This window comes from Epinephelus fuscoguttatus, linkage group LG1, assembly GCF_011397635.1.
Source record: "Epinephelus fuscoguttatus linkage group LG1, E.fuscoguttatus.final_Chr_v1".
Lineage (NCBI taxonomy): Eukaryota > Metazoa > Chordata > Actinopteri > Perciformes > Serranidae > Epinephelus > Epinephelus fuscoguttatus.
Genome location: NC_064752.1, coordinates 40,944,024 through 40,958,830, shown reverse-complemented (window position 1 = coordinate 40,958,830; position 14,807 = coordinate 40,944,024). Strand labels below are relative to the sequence as shown.

Here is a 14,807-nt window from a genome sequence, read left to right as displayed (position 1 = left end):
TCTCCAGGTGAGAAAGAGCTCTATTCAGGAGGAGGATGACAGCGTCGTCCACCCCAATGCCAGGCTGGTAGGCAAACTGCAGCGGGTCCATTGAAGGGCCTACTGCGGGGCGGAGACGAGACAGGACCAGGCGCTCCAGAGTCTTCATGAGGTGCGATGTTAATGCCACCGGTCTGAAGCTGCTGAAGTCCTTAGGGTGCAGAGTCTTGGGCACAGGTACCACGCAGGATGTCTTCCACAGCTGTGGTACTCTCCCCAGCCTCAGGCTCAGGTTGAAGATGGTTTCAACTATCCCACACAGTTGATCTGCACAGGACCTGGAGCTGATGCCGTCTGGACCCGCAGCCTTCCTCGTCTTTATCCTCCTCAGCTGATCTCTCACCTGCCAGGTAGTGAAGGACAAGCTGGAGCAGGGTTCTACTGAATAACATATTCAGATCATTCACCCACTGCTGGTCGCCTCTGGCCTGGGAGTCTGGTTGTTTGTGTCCTGAGATGGTTTTCAGACCTTTCCAGACTCCGCTGACGATTCTGATTCTATTTATATTCTTCCTTTCCCCGCCTGATGTTTCTCCTTAGCTCCTTCTGCACGGCCTTCAGCTCCTCCTTATTTCCAGAGTTCAAAGCTCTCCACTTCTCCTTCAGGAGAGCTTTTAACTCTGGAGTAATCCAGGTTTTGGTGTTGGAGAAGCAGCGTACAGTCCTGGTGGGTACGGTGCTTTCCACACAGAAGTTTATGTAGTCCGTAATACATGATGTCATACTGTCAATGTCCTCCCCATGGGAATCGCTGAGTACCTCCCACACAGTGGCCTCGAAGCAGTCCTTCAGGGCCTCCTCAGCCTCCTCAGACCATCTTTTCACAGTGCGGGTGGTTGCTGGTTCTCTCTGCACCAGAGGTTTGTAGACAGGCAGAAGATGAACCAGGTTGTGATTAGCTTTTCCCAGCGGAGGCAGGGGGGATGAGTGGTATACCTCCTTGGTGTTGGCATAAAATAAATCCAGTGTTTTATTGTCTCTGGTGTGGCAGGAAACATACTGGGTGAAGGTGGGCAGGGTGGTGGATGGATAGGTGTGATTGAAGTCCCCAGAGATCAGAAGAAGGGCCTGAGGGTGCTGAGTTTGCAGCCTACTTGTAACAGAGTGGAGAATGTCACAAGCAGACTCAGCCTTTGCAGACAGGGGGACATACACTGCTACCATAATGACAATTATAGACTGAATGACTAAGGGTAATTCATAATGCAATAAAAGACATACACAAAATATTAGCGAGGAACTTAATGTAGCTATAATACAACGAAATTTAACACGGCTAACATAACATTACATAAAGATGATCATTAGATATAGTATGTAAGTTTTGTCCTTTCCTGTTCCTTAATCATTTCCCTTTTTAAAGTCATTCCTGGAGGATCATGCTGTATATTCACTGATGTCTGGCTCTACAGTGATTGTATCTATTTCATTTTCCATTACAGGGTCAGGTTGTACATTTTCTTGACCATCCTTCTCCACAATAATTTACATTTTCCACTGTCCGCTGGTGAATCAGGCTGTTGCTTTCCTTCACTGTCCTGCTCTACATTCCAGTCACCTGCTGTGTTCTCTTCAACAGGCAGATCTTTACTTAAACCCATGGGACAGCTGCTGGTAGTTGCATTTGCTGGACAGGTATACAAATGTTGTGCTATCTTAAGTTTCTACTTTGTGGAACTTTTGGACTGTTCAATTTTTTGGTTACCTCTTTTCACAACCAAGCCCAGTGGCAAGCAGTTTTTCCATTATTAGCCTATTAATAACGTAAATATTGACCATATATGTGTAATGCCTTTCCAAAAGTGTCATCAAACAAATGGCCATACTTTATACTTCTCATAGTAATATGTGACCTGTCAAAACTGTCACACTTTAAAACTTACAGCTAACTCCTTGCAGCAGAATTGGGTCTTGACATTGTTGAATTTTGACCATTAATGAATATTCAAAGTAATGGAATACATTTTGCACAAGTGTGATAAAGTTATAAACACGTCTCATCTAATAAATGACAAACATTCATTCATTATAACCTTTTAGTCTTTATTGGCTGAAAAAACATGTTTAATAAAACAATAATTAATTTATTATCATTATATTAATCATTTTATGTATAAAACTGAGCAATATTTCTGTGATTACAGTTACAAATAATTAAAATTTAAAGAAATCTCGTGGATGTGCTTATAGTTTGCTGGGCTCTGTGACTGGTTTCACCCTCAGGACACCCTCCTGGGAACATGAGGCAGCTGGCATCCTGTCTCTCCTCCACAGTCCAGTTAAGGTAGAATGCAGTTAAGTGTCATCGGTGTCCAGGCTTTTAATAAGCACAGCTGAAATGAACAGTAAGCATTAAGCTACAACAGTAGCATACAAAATATACATAATATTCAGAAATGTACAGAGATCATGGGCCGTATTGACTAACATTCTACCAGAGGTGGGACCAAGTTTTGCAAGTCACAAGTAAGTCTCAAGTCTTTATAGTCATAATATGCTTCACTAAATGTAATGCGCTTTAACAACAGAGTAATTAAATTCACAAAAATCATGAATGCTTTTAAAAATGTGCTTTTATTTGTGAAAACACGTTTGTGCTTCCATCTGTAATTCTTGACCTGCATGTTCTGCATATTGCAGTTCATTTTTTACTTACCGCAGTCTAGGTTTTGTACACAAATGAAATTATCTTTGGTATAATTTTTCCCAGATGCTGCTCAGTAATGTAACATTAGATCTATTTCGACCTCACTCGGACCGTCACCGTGGTCTTTACCTTGAATGATGCCCACATCTCCCGATCCTCAAGACCTATATCAACAACGTCATGTGACTGACCTTAGCAGCACACCTCCTCTTCTTTGCTTCACTCGCCTCATTCGAGACCTGCAGGTAAGTGGGTTTGGGACTCCATTTTTAACAATCCGTCACTTTTGTTCAGGTGCCTTGTGTCCCTGAGGATTGCATGTGGATTTCCCGTTTTCTTGTCATTTGGATGACATTGCGAGGCAGAGAGTTACATTGCATGCGTTAACCTTTCCTCTTTGTTTCAGGTAACCTAATTTGTTGCACCTGGTAGTAACTAATTACTCTAGCTGCATTTTGGGTAAGTGCTGTTGTCTTGCAGTGTTTTCAAGCCGTTTCTCCAGTGGGATTAAATTTAAAAATATAAGTTTTTGCTGCAGTTACAGAGCTGTTCATTCATTTGTTGTTTTTTTGAGCTGCATTTGTGTTTCCCCATTAACTCACTGTCCGCAGTGAGGGGTTTTTTGAGGTCCCCCTCCTGTGCGTTTGCGCACACTGAGGAGTGGAGACTAGTTTTGTTCAGCCATTATCTACTCACCCATATGCTGAGGGACGCTCTGGTGAAGTTTTAGAGTCCTCACAACACTCAGAAGTGGGTAACAGCACAACTGCACACCTAATGGCTGACGGCGACCCAGATTAAAACGTCCAAGAACACAGAATTGAAACCATAAAATATATCCATACTGCTTGTCCGTAGTGATCCAAGTGTCCTGAAGTTCCGACATGAAAAGTTGTTTGGAAAAACGTCATTTGAACTCTGTTTTTAGCCTCATTGTAGCCTGTAGCTTTAAAGCCCAACTTGCAGGTTGGAGACCATGGTGAATGAATGTGTAGGAAAATGATGTAGAAACTCGATTAAAACAAAAAACAAAAACATATACACACTCCAGTGACTTTTGGGGTAGTTTTTGTGAGAGAATTTTGCTTCCGCATCGGCATCTAAAAACCCACCAGCCGGAAGTGACGTAGCATAAGGGAGTCTGGCCAAGTTTGATTGAGTGTAACATAAATAAACATGGATCCCAGTACTAGTTTTGAGACTGAAGAGGTTGAGAGAGAGAGAGATATGAAGATTTCCTGATAATTTTTTGTATGATAGGTGCTTGTGTAGGAACTGCCAGCCCATGTCCTCAGCTGTGGAGAGTATGTGCTGCAGGGAGGTGGCTGCCTTCTGGGCTCTGGTGGAGAATCTGACCCCCAGACCAGACATAACATGCCTCACACTGCCCATCAACCCTCACGCCGCCCGCTCCCGTCTCAAACACGGAGGCCTCCCTCTCTGCGGAGCCCGCCCGCCCACCCTTGCACACACCCCCGAGGCTCGTGTCGACCCGAGGCTCGCGGTCCCGCACATACCCCCAAGGCGCGGAGAGATATGTGGCTAATATTATTTTTGGTTAGGTAAAACTGCAATCGGGCTCGCTATAATCAGCTAACTGGGAATCACCTGACTTGGGCCGCTGCTGTTTTGTCGCTACAAGACGCTTCTCTGCTGCTGTCTCCACGAGACGTCTCGCTGCTGCTTGCTCCCACTACTGCATGTTCCAAAAAAGACGTTTTGCTACTGCTGCTTCTTCTAGAGACGCCTCGCTACTGCTTTTCACTTTGCTGCATCATCTACAGACATTTTGCTGCTGTCTCCTCGATGTATCACTGTGTATGACTGCTGCTGGACTGCACACAGTGGACTGAATGACTTTTAAACAGGGCTTATTCCCTATGCTTTAATTGTATGTGTGAGTTAAAGCGTGGGTTACACTACCCTTACTTTTGAGTTAATTGTATAGCTTTATTCAGATATTTTCTTTTGTTTATTTAGATTTATTATTAGTTATCATCTTTTGTTTATCTTGATTTTGTTTTTGTCTCCTCATTCAATTTCCTTCCTCCTTTGTTGAGGGGTTTTGTTTCTTTGATATTGTTTAAGTTCTAAGCTAAAAGGGTTATTATTTTGTATATTTCCTTTAGGTTTCTAAATTTGTAAACCTGCCCATTAGTTATATATTGTTTGATTTTGAGTTTTCTTTCTTTGTTTGTTGCTGCAACCCCATTAATTTGTTTTTTCCCCCTTGTCAGTTGCTGAAGGCCGGTGTGATGGTGGCGGTGTCTGTGACTGGACAATAACTCCCTGGGTGAAATTCCCAGGGTGGCATTGTCATGCAACTGTTTAGATTCTTGAGGTGTATACAGACATGTATTGTACCCAATTATCTCGTCCTACCGCCGCCACACAACAATCTTGGACCAAAGTGCTTTACAATGGATATACTTATGCACAACAAGAAAAATAATCAACCAAGACAGTAGAGTTTGCCTTGAGCAAATTCAATGAAAAAGATGAATATCAAACAATATGTTCTCATGATAAATCACCAAAAGCTAAGGCAAAGAGATGGGTTTTTAGCCAGGCTTTGAATATATTTATAGAGGGTGAGGATCTAACTGTTTGTGGCAGGCTGTTCCATAGTTTCGGACCAACAACTGAAAAAGCTCTGTCACTTCTGGTTTTTAACTTGGGGATAGAGTGGGATAGAAAGCAGTGATTTGTCAGTGGATCTGAGGGGACGAGAAGTTCTGAAATATAATCTGGTGTTGGTCCATGCAGTGCTTTAAAAACAAATTAAAGAGTCTTAAAATCAGTCCTATACTTTACAGGTAACCAGTCAAGCGAGGCCAATACAGGGGGAATGTGATCATTTCCCCTGGTACCAGTAATGAGTCTTGCTGCTGAATTCTGAACGAGCTGCAAGCGTGACAGTGCTGATTGATGCCGGTGTAGAGGGAATTACAATAATCTAATCAGGAGGAGATGAAGAATTTCTAAATTTTTTATGGACAGAAATTATTTAAGTTTTGCAGTGGATCTTAGATGGAAATAAGCTTGAGCTGACAACTGAGTTGATCTGTTTATCAAATTTAAAGCCAGAGTCAAAGATGACACCAAGATTCTGTACATGAGATTTTAAATGTGAAGACAGAGGACCAAGAGCACTGGTAACAGAGGCAGAAGTGTCTGTAAGGCCAAAGATGAGGACCTCAGTTTTATCATGGTTCAGCTGGAGAAAGCTTCGTGCCATCCAAGATTTTATGTCATTAATACAAAGTAATAGTGAATTAATGCTGCAAGGATCTAATGGTTTCAAAGGGAGGTACAGCTGGGAATCATCTGCATAACAGTGATAAGATATATTGTATTTCCTTAGTATAGAGCCTAATGGAAGCAGGTATAGTGAAAATAAAATTGGGCCTTAAATGGAGCCTTGGGGAACACCATAGAAGATGGGAGCAGAGGAGGAGTACACATTACCAGTTTGGACAGAGGCTGAGCGGCTTTGGAGGTAGGAAGCAAACCGCTGAAGAGCCAGTCCCTGAATGCCAACAACATGCTCCAAGCGGTCCAAGAGAATGGAGTGATCCACAGTATCAAATGCTGCTGAAAGATCTAAGAGAATCAGAGTGGCATGACAGCCCAAGTCTAAGGATAAATAGTAGGTCATTTGTTTCTCTCAACAGGGCGGACTCTGTGCTCTGATGTTTTCTAAAGCCTGATTGAAATTTGTCCAGGATGCTGTAACTGTCAAGGTAGGAGATGAGTTAAGAGAAAACAACTTTTTCCAGGACTTTTGATAAAAAATGAGAGCTTTGATATTGGATGGTAGTTACCGGGAACAGATGGATCAAGATTTTCTTTTCTGATGAGAGGATGAATGATGGCATGTTTAAAGCATGTAGGGACGTAGCTGTTCACTAGAGAGCTATTGATTATTTAGAGAGCACTGGGCCCAACAGAGTTCAATACTTGCTTAAATTGACGAGAGGGGATAATATCCAAGGAACATGAACTTGGATTCCCCTTGGAGGAACATGAAGATGGCTCTGAAGGATCAGCAGAAGGAGGTACAATCTGGGAACGAACATTGTCAATTTTGTTGATGAAAAATGTTAAAAAGTGTTTGCAGGTATCTGGTGTAGCATCATTAGACTTTGTGAATACTGGCTTTAAGAACTGAGTTAATTGTGTCAAATAAAACTTTGGGTCTGTGGACATGTTTGGATATGATATCTGAAAAGTATTTGGATCTCTCTGCTTTGACACACATCTGATGATTAAAAAGGCATTGTCTCAGATGCTGGTAGGACACTTGTAATTTATCCTTCTTCCATTTCCTCTCCGCTCTTCTGCATTCCTGCCTAAGTGACCGAGTTGTGGAGTTGAACCAGGGCTGAGTTTTGGTTTTTCCTTTTATAACTTTAAGAGGGGCAATTGAAATGAGAATATTGCTGCATAAGTGATTAAAATCATTTACTTGCTCTTCTGTGCCTAGGTCACCAGGGGAAGCTTCAGAGAAGAGAGAAGAGGAAAAGGCATCAGAGAAGTGATGGATAGTGAGGGGAGTGATAGACCTGGAGTAGCTGTGTGGTTGACTAGGTTTAGGAGCCTTGCAAGGAAGTGAGGTGGGGAACATAATAGGCCAATGATCACACAGACCCCAGTTGTTGATCTGGACAGACGGGACAGCGATAGCAGATGTTAAAATAAGGTCCGGGTATGACCATGTATGTGAGTGGGCTCCATGACTGACTGGGTAAGATTGAAAGAATCAATTAAATTCAGAAAGTCCCGGGCGAGTGCATCAGATGGGCAGCAGACATGAATGGTAAAGTCTCCTAGGAACAGCACATGATCAGAATTAACGAGCACTGAGGATAGGAAGTCATCTATACATTTTGGGTTGAATTTATGGGGCCTGTATATGAGTGCACAAAGAACCGGAATTGATCTTTCAATCTTACACAGCATCAATTCAAAACTGGTGCGCTCATTAGATGGCAGGAGTTTACAGTTAAAAACATCTTTAAAAATCACAGCAACACAAGAAATTTGTAACTGGTGGGCAGAAGCTGGCAGGGGGTGCTGTGTTCAGCAATAGCATCCAGAAGTGAGGGGGGAGAGGAAGAGGGTGAGCGCGTACAGTTGGATGTGTTTACTGTCAGTCAAGCGAAGGTGGGTGCTTGTCTCCACTCCAGTTGTTGGGGATCAAGATCCTTCCCTACTTGGACGACTGGCTGATTGGTGCTCCATCCTGCAGCCAAGTCATACAAAACACACAGACAGTGATCTCACATGTGCAGTCCTTGGGTTTCAAGGTAAATGTGAAGAAAAGCAACCTCAAAGGCAATTTTTGTGGCGCTTTGTCTGAACTCCTTCACAGTGATCACAATGGCATCCCTCACCCCTCAGAGGGTGATGAAAATTCTGGCTTTAGCATTGGTTCATTTTCAGAAGCTGCTGGGGATGATTTCAGCTGCGGTGGCTGTTGTTCCTTTGGGCCTCCTCAGGGTTCGTCAACTGCAGAGGTGGCTGAATGCCTTCAAACTCCACCCAAAGTTGCACAGGCAGGTAAAACTTTGGGTGACACGTACATGTCTCTGGGTGTTATGCCCGTGGAGGAACAGGGGGATTCTACTACAGGGGGCTCCCCTTGGGAACATGCCATCAAGGAGATCAGTGGTGACCACAGATGCTTCCCTCACAGGTTGGGGGGCAGTCTGGGAAGGCAGGATGGTACACATGTGGCGAGGTTGAAGGAACTTGAAAATTTGGAAAAAATGATATAAAACCGACAACACCACTTAGGGTAAAAAGAGCCTAGGACTCTGTTAAAACATCTATGCAGGTTCTTGGAATCAGATGAGCAGAGTTAAAAAAACACAATCAAGGGCAACAATTTAACAGTTTATTTTTAAAAAAGAATTTAAGAAACCCCTGCCCAAAGTCACTTGTGGTTGTCTTCCCCATCCTCTCCGTCTTGTCCTCCACAAAGTCCTGAGGCTGCAGACAGGAGTCCTTAAGGATTAATTAACAAATGTAATCACTCTAGTGTCCACGAGTCATAAATAAGAGACACCCAGTCTAATAAGTTGGCCGTTGGTCTAATGGTAGTACTTCTTATTCCACAACACGTTCTAGAACAACACTCAGTTGCACACAGCAAATTAAGAACCACTTGGGTAATCAATTTAAGTTAAATACGTTCAATCCATTCAACCCACAGCACTCGGTGTCACCCACAAGCGTGTTGTTTATAAGTTTTACAGACCAAGAATAACCAAGACTGGATAAAAACTATGGCCTCGATAGTGCAAGGTGTCTCGTTAAATGGTCCAAAGTGATCTCAATAAAAGCTTACTAAAAAGTCCCCACAGTTAAAAAAGGCAATGTACAAAGTTAAAATGGCTGGTTAAAAGAGTATGGAGGGTACTTAGCTGCAAGAGGGGTGCATTGCGACCACACCCCTTTATTATCCCACATTGCTTCCCCTCCAATCCAGCCGACAACAAGGCTTATTCTCCCTGGTCCTGTTGTCTCCCTTCCCGGCTCCACTCATCACTTCTCAGGCCTGGGACCGTGTACCTGCTTAGCGTCCTGCTAGCTTCCTGGAGGTTCTCGTACAGCGGTGGTGATCCCCTTTCTGCTGGCCTGCTCCGAGTCACCTCTCCCGCTGCGTGGTATCTCTGTCGCTGCGTGGTGTCTCTCTGCGTGGTGTCTCTCCTGTTGTCTGCTCTGCCGCTGCTTAAACCATTTGCCAGAGGCTGCTGCACACCTGGCGTCAATGCTGGTGATTGTTGCTGGAGGGCGTGAGCAGTTCAGGGCCAGTTGGATAAAAACTACGTATGTTTAAAACCCACTAAAAAACAAAAAAACAATTACACAACAAAATTAAAAACAAACACAGCACTCTATTAAAAAACTGACCCCGTCACACACGGGCTGTGGACACCACCCTGGGGTGGCGAACAGATCAACGTTCTGGAATTGAAGGCGGTCCACCTTGCATTGAAGGCTCTGCTCCCTTCCCTTCAGGGCAGGCATGTCTTGGTAAGGACAGACAGTTCTTCCACTGTGTATCACATAAATCACCAGGGGGGCACGAAGTCCGAGAGGCTTCACCCGGAGGTGGTAACCCTCCTATGGACCTGATACGGCAAAGCTCGGACCAACCTCTTTGCATTGGCGGAGACGACCCACTGCAGGATGTGGTTCTCCCTGGAAGGTCAGGGAGGTCCCCTGGGTTTTGGTGCACTCTCAAGAATGGCTGGAAGGGTTGTTGTATGCTTTTCTGCCGTTCCCTCTGTTACTCTACCGGGTTGCCCTGGGCCACTACAGGGTGCTGTTGATAGCCCCCAGGTGGCCCAGGAAGCACTGGTTCCCAGTACTCCTTCGCCTGGTTCACGGTCAGCCGTGGGCACTGCCGGTCAGTGTGGACCTTCTCTCCCAGGTAGGGGGTCAGATATGCCATCCCAAACCAGAAGTTCTGCAGCTTTGTGCTTGGCCCCTTCTCAGTCCCTCCCTCAGGGGTTAGATGAGGTTGTCCTGAGAACCCTAGGGAATGCCCGGACTCCCTCCACTTGGGCTAACTATGACCAGAAGTGGAAGGTATTCTCTGCGTGGTGTCGCAACAACCAGGTGGATCCCCTCACTTGCTCACAGCTTTCTGCAGTCCCTTTTGGACTCAGAGAGGGCTCCCAGCATGCTTAAGGTGTACACCACTGCTATTTCCTTCTTCCATGAGGCTGTTGGGGGCGCTACAGTAGGGAGACACCCTCTGGTCTCTTGGTTCCTTAGAGGGGCGTACCGGCTGCGACCAAATAGGACCCCCAGGGATCCATCTTGGAATTTCCCTGTGGTGCTAAGGTCCCTGATGCAGGCCCCTTATGAGCCCATGGAACAGTCTAGTTTTAAGTTTTTGTCCCATAAGACAGCTTTCCTCTTGGCTGTGTGTTCGGCCAAGAGAGTGAGTGAATTGCATGCTCTATCTGTGAGGGAGTCTTGTTTGAGATGGAAGGCTGGTGACTCGGATGTGTCATTATGGCCTATCCCCTCATTTTTGCCTAAAGTGGTGAACCCTCAAATGGTGAATCAAGTGATTGAGATCAGCACATTTCAATTCAGTCAGGCACTGCTACAGGGGGACGCTGGCCTGCTTACTTTGTGCCCGCTAACGGCAATGAGGGCTTATGTTGCAGACACTCAGTCTTTGCGGCGCTCACACTCAGCTGTTTGTCTGTTTTGGTGGCAAGAAAGTGGGCCACCCTGTATCTAAACAGTGTTTGTCCTACTAGATTGTCGAAACTGTTGTTGAGGCCTATTCTGGTCAAGATATCCCCGTCCTGGGCCATGTGGTAGCTCATCCCACCAGAAGTGTGGCCACTTCCTGGACTGCTTTGAAGGGGGTTCCTCTTTAAGAAATCTGTGCAGCTGCAACATGGAGTACTTCCTGTACCTTTTCCAGGTTCTACAGAGTCAACGTGGCATCACCTGCTCCACTGGGTTCAGCCGTGTTACTCTCAGCTGCTGGGTGAGGCTGTGAGGCGGTGGAGTCCTCTGTTCTTCGCGACACTGCTAGTACTAGTCACCCAAGGTAAAGACCGTGGTGACAGTCTGAGTGAGGTCGAAATAGATCGTAAGTTATGACCATAACTATGGATCTATGAGACCGAACGATGACCGTCACCATCACTTGTCACTCAGAACGGGCTGAGGCGTTCCAGCAAGAGGAGGCGGGTGCTCACCAGGGTGCTTTTATGGGTGGCGAGCCATGCCTCCTAAGGTCAGTCACATGACATTGTTGATATATAGGTCTCGAGGATAGGGAGATGAGGGCATCATTCAAGGTAAAGATCGTGGTGACGGTCATCGTTCGGTCTCATAGATCCATAGTTATATTCATAACTTACGTTCTTCATGGTTCTCTGCTGTCACTTGACTCGTTGGTTAAGACTGGTTTAAGGCCCTGACACACCAAGCCGACGGTCGGCCGTCGGGCCGTCGGTGAGCGTCTGTTGGCCTAGTTTTTGCGGTGTGTCCCACACCGTCAGCACTTACGCGTCGGCTTTTTGGCCGATTGAGCATGTTGAATCGGCGGCGGAACTAGTCGGTGAAAGATATCACTCTGATTGGCTGTTCAGTTTAGCGAATCAGTGCATGAGAAGAGAAACGGAAATGACGAAAGAAAGCAAACGACAAAGTCAATAGGGCTGTTGAATCAGCGGCGGGGCTTGTCGGTGAGAGATCACTCTGATTGGCTGTTCAGGTGAGAGCGATCACTCTGATTGGCTGTTCAGCTTAGTGAATAAGTGCACAAGAAGAGAAACGGAAGTGACGAACGAAAACAAACGATAGAGTCCAGAGGGCACACACAGAAGGCTTATTTTTGATCTACATTTCATCTGAACTTTCGTGAATATTTCCACAACGCCATGGCCATCTGGAACGACGACACTGAAGACCAGCTGATCACAATGATTAAGGAGAGGCCAGCTCTGTACGGCATCACAGCAAAACGCTATGCCAACCGAGTGGTGAAAAGGGAGCTCTGGCGTGAGGTAGAAAATAAGCTTGTTATATCGGGTAAGATTTTCTTTCTGGCCATTGAGCTCTTTAGCAGGAACTGTTTGTAATTGTTTGCTAGCTCACGCACGATGAATAAGTTCTTTCTTTTTGTTTGTCAGAGAAAGAGCTTAGGAAGAAGTGGGAATCTCTGCGAACCCAGTATACCCGGTACAAGAAACTTGCACCCTCGGGGAGTGTTGGAGCACAGAAGACTGGCAAGCAGCAGTGGATACTGACCCGGCTGCAGTTTTTGGAGCCCTACACAAAAAGGAATGAAACCTCCTCCAACCTAACTATCGTGGTAACTAAACCCTTTTATTTGTTGAGTAAAAAGAAAACATTGTTTCTTTCTTCTGTCATTTCAACGGAGGGCCGGAGGCTAACTTGCTGTGTTTCCCTCTGGTTGTGCTGCGACTAACGCCCTGCTAGCCTCACAGCTAGCCTGGCGCTCCGTTGAGAGCTGGGCTAGCTGTGAGGCTAACAGGGCTCTCTCCGGTGAGATCCGGGGCTAGCTGTGAGTTAGCTAGCTGTTTGTATCCAACCGGAGCACCGAGCCCCGGTTGTTATTTAGATTAAAGTGGGAAGAAGCAGTGGGCAGCTGAGCGCAGTGGAGCCTGCAGGGGAAACACGTGGATGCATAATAAGAGTCAAAAAGTAATCGTGTTAAATTATGATGATCTCAATATTGACCAAAATAATCGTGATTATGATTTTTGCCATAATCGAGCAGCCCTAGTTTGTACCCCTCTTTTCACATGTATCCTTTCATACAATAACTTGGTTTCACTCTTTATTCACTCTATATTAATATAATTTATTTTTTGTTTTTGTAAGGAACCTTCAGCTGATGCTGATTCTGAGACACCCTCAGACTGGACCAGCACCTCAGAGGAGCCCTGCTTCTTTGCTGAACACAGACCCAGCACTCCCCTAGCAGAATCCACCATCTGTGGAGCAGAGTCCGCACCTACACCCACCAGAGAGGACCCACTGCCAAGCACCTCCAGCCAGTCAAGCACTCCGAGGCCTCGGGTGAAGCGCAGCAGGAAGATGCTGGACGAGTCCACCAGTGAGGAGTCATCTCAGTTGATGCGCACCATTGGTCAAACCCTGGAGAAGTTAGCTTCTCAGGATGAGAGCAATGATGCCATCCATGCCTACTGCAAGAACACTGAGCACAGAATGCGGAAGTTGCCCCCACATTTACTGCCATATTTCCAGCACGATGTGGACAACTGCCTATTCAAGTATTCGATGGACCAGAACCTGGCATCAGAAACCTCTGACAGACAGTTCTGCAATCTGTAATGTTGGATGTGGAACTTGTAACAGATGTAAATAGTTCCTTTTAGAGCTGTGCTATGCAGTTGACTGTTACATTTATAAGCATTTCATTGTCCTGCACATTTGGTAATAAAACACTTTGACTTTCAATGACTTTGTGAGAGTGTACTTTCAATAGATTAAACTCCAGACAAGAATGTATCATGCAAAATAACTTTATTGTGTATTTTTAGACTACAGCCATAGACCTGAAACACACAGCTAAGTTGTTTTCTTGTCAGTCAGACACTACAATATCATACAATCAATAGGCATACACATTTCCTATATTTTGCCCCACTGAAAAGGCACTGCACCGATATCAGACATGAAGTAACGGCATAGCTCATCCCTGTGCTGCTTGGCTCGTGTTGTAGCATTGGTTGTGTGTGGCAGGGAAGCCTGCTGTAGGTCAGGGTCTTGTCTCCATCTTCCTGGGACGGTGTCATGATTTGGTCCTTCCTGGTCAATGATCCCTGCCATGTACTGGTCACAGCTCTCGGTCCGCAGGAAGTTGTGCAGAGCACAGCAAGCCAAAACATTGTCCTCCACTTTGGCAGTGTCTTGAATATTAATGGTGGTTAGAAAGACCTGAAAACGATTGGCTAGGATTCCAAAAGCGTTTTCTATCACCCTCCGAGCTCGTGACAGCCTGTAATTGAAGATGCGTTGCTCTACAGATAGCCTGCAGTTCGGATATGGCTTCATGAGGTACTTCTTCAAGGGAAATGCCTCATCTGCCACAATGCAATAAGGAGCCAGCTGGTCAGAAGCAGGAAGTGATGTTGGATGTTCTCTTCTCCAGAGCATCCTGCAGTGAGCATCCACCAAACACTCCGCCATCAGAAATCCGCCCATTGCAACCAACATCTACATCATCTACATAAGGGAACTTGTAATTGCTGTCAACCAGTGCCATTAGGACTATGGAAAATGTATGTTTGTAGTTGTAGAATGTTGATCCAGTTCCTGGTGGGGGGCGAATGTTGATGTGTTTCCCATCCAGAGCACCTAGGCAGTTTGGGAAGTTCCACTGAGCCTGGAATCCATCGGCTACTTGCTGCCACTCTTCAATTGTGTCTGAGTACTGAAAAACAGGAAAATACAATGTAAAACCCATGATGGCTATTTTCATATGTCAGACCCCTGATAACTTTAGCAGACAGCACTATAAACCTCGTATCGCACATACCTTCAGGTATTTCTCCTTTAAAACCTGGTAGATTGCTGCACAGGCTTCAGG

General features: G+C 45.4%; 1 pseudogene; it reads right to left on the bottom strand.

Moving 5' to 3' along the window:
* Positions 1 to 2,223: 2,223 nt before the first annotated feature.
* Positions 2,224 to 14,807, bottom strand: part of LOC125886870 (acyl-coenzyme A thioesterase 8-like) — a 44,141-nt pseudogene continuing 31,557 nt past the window's right edge.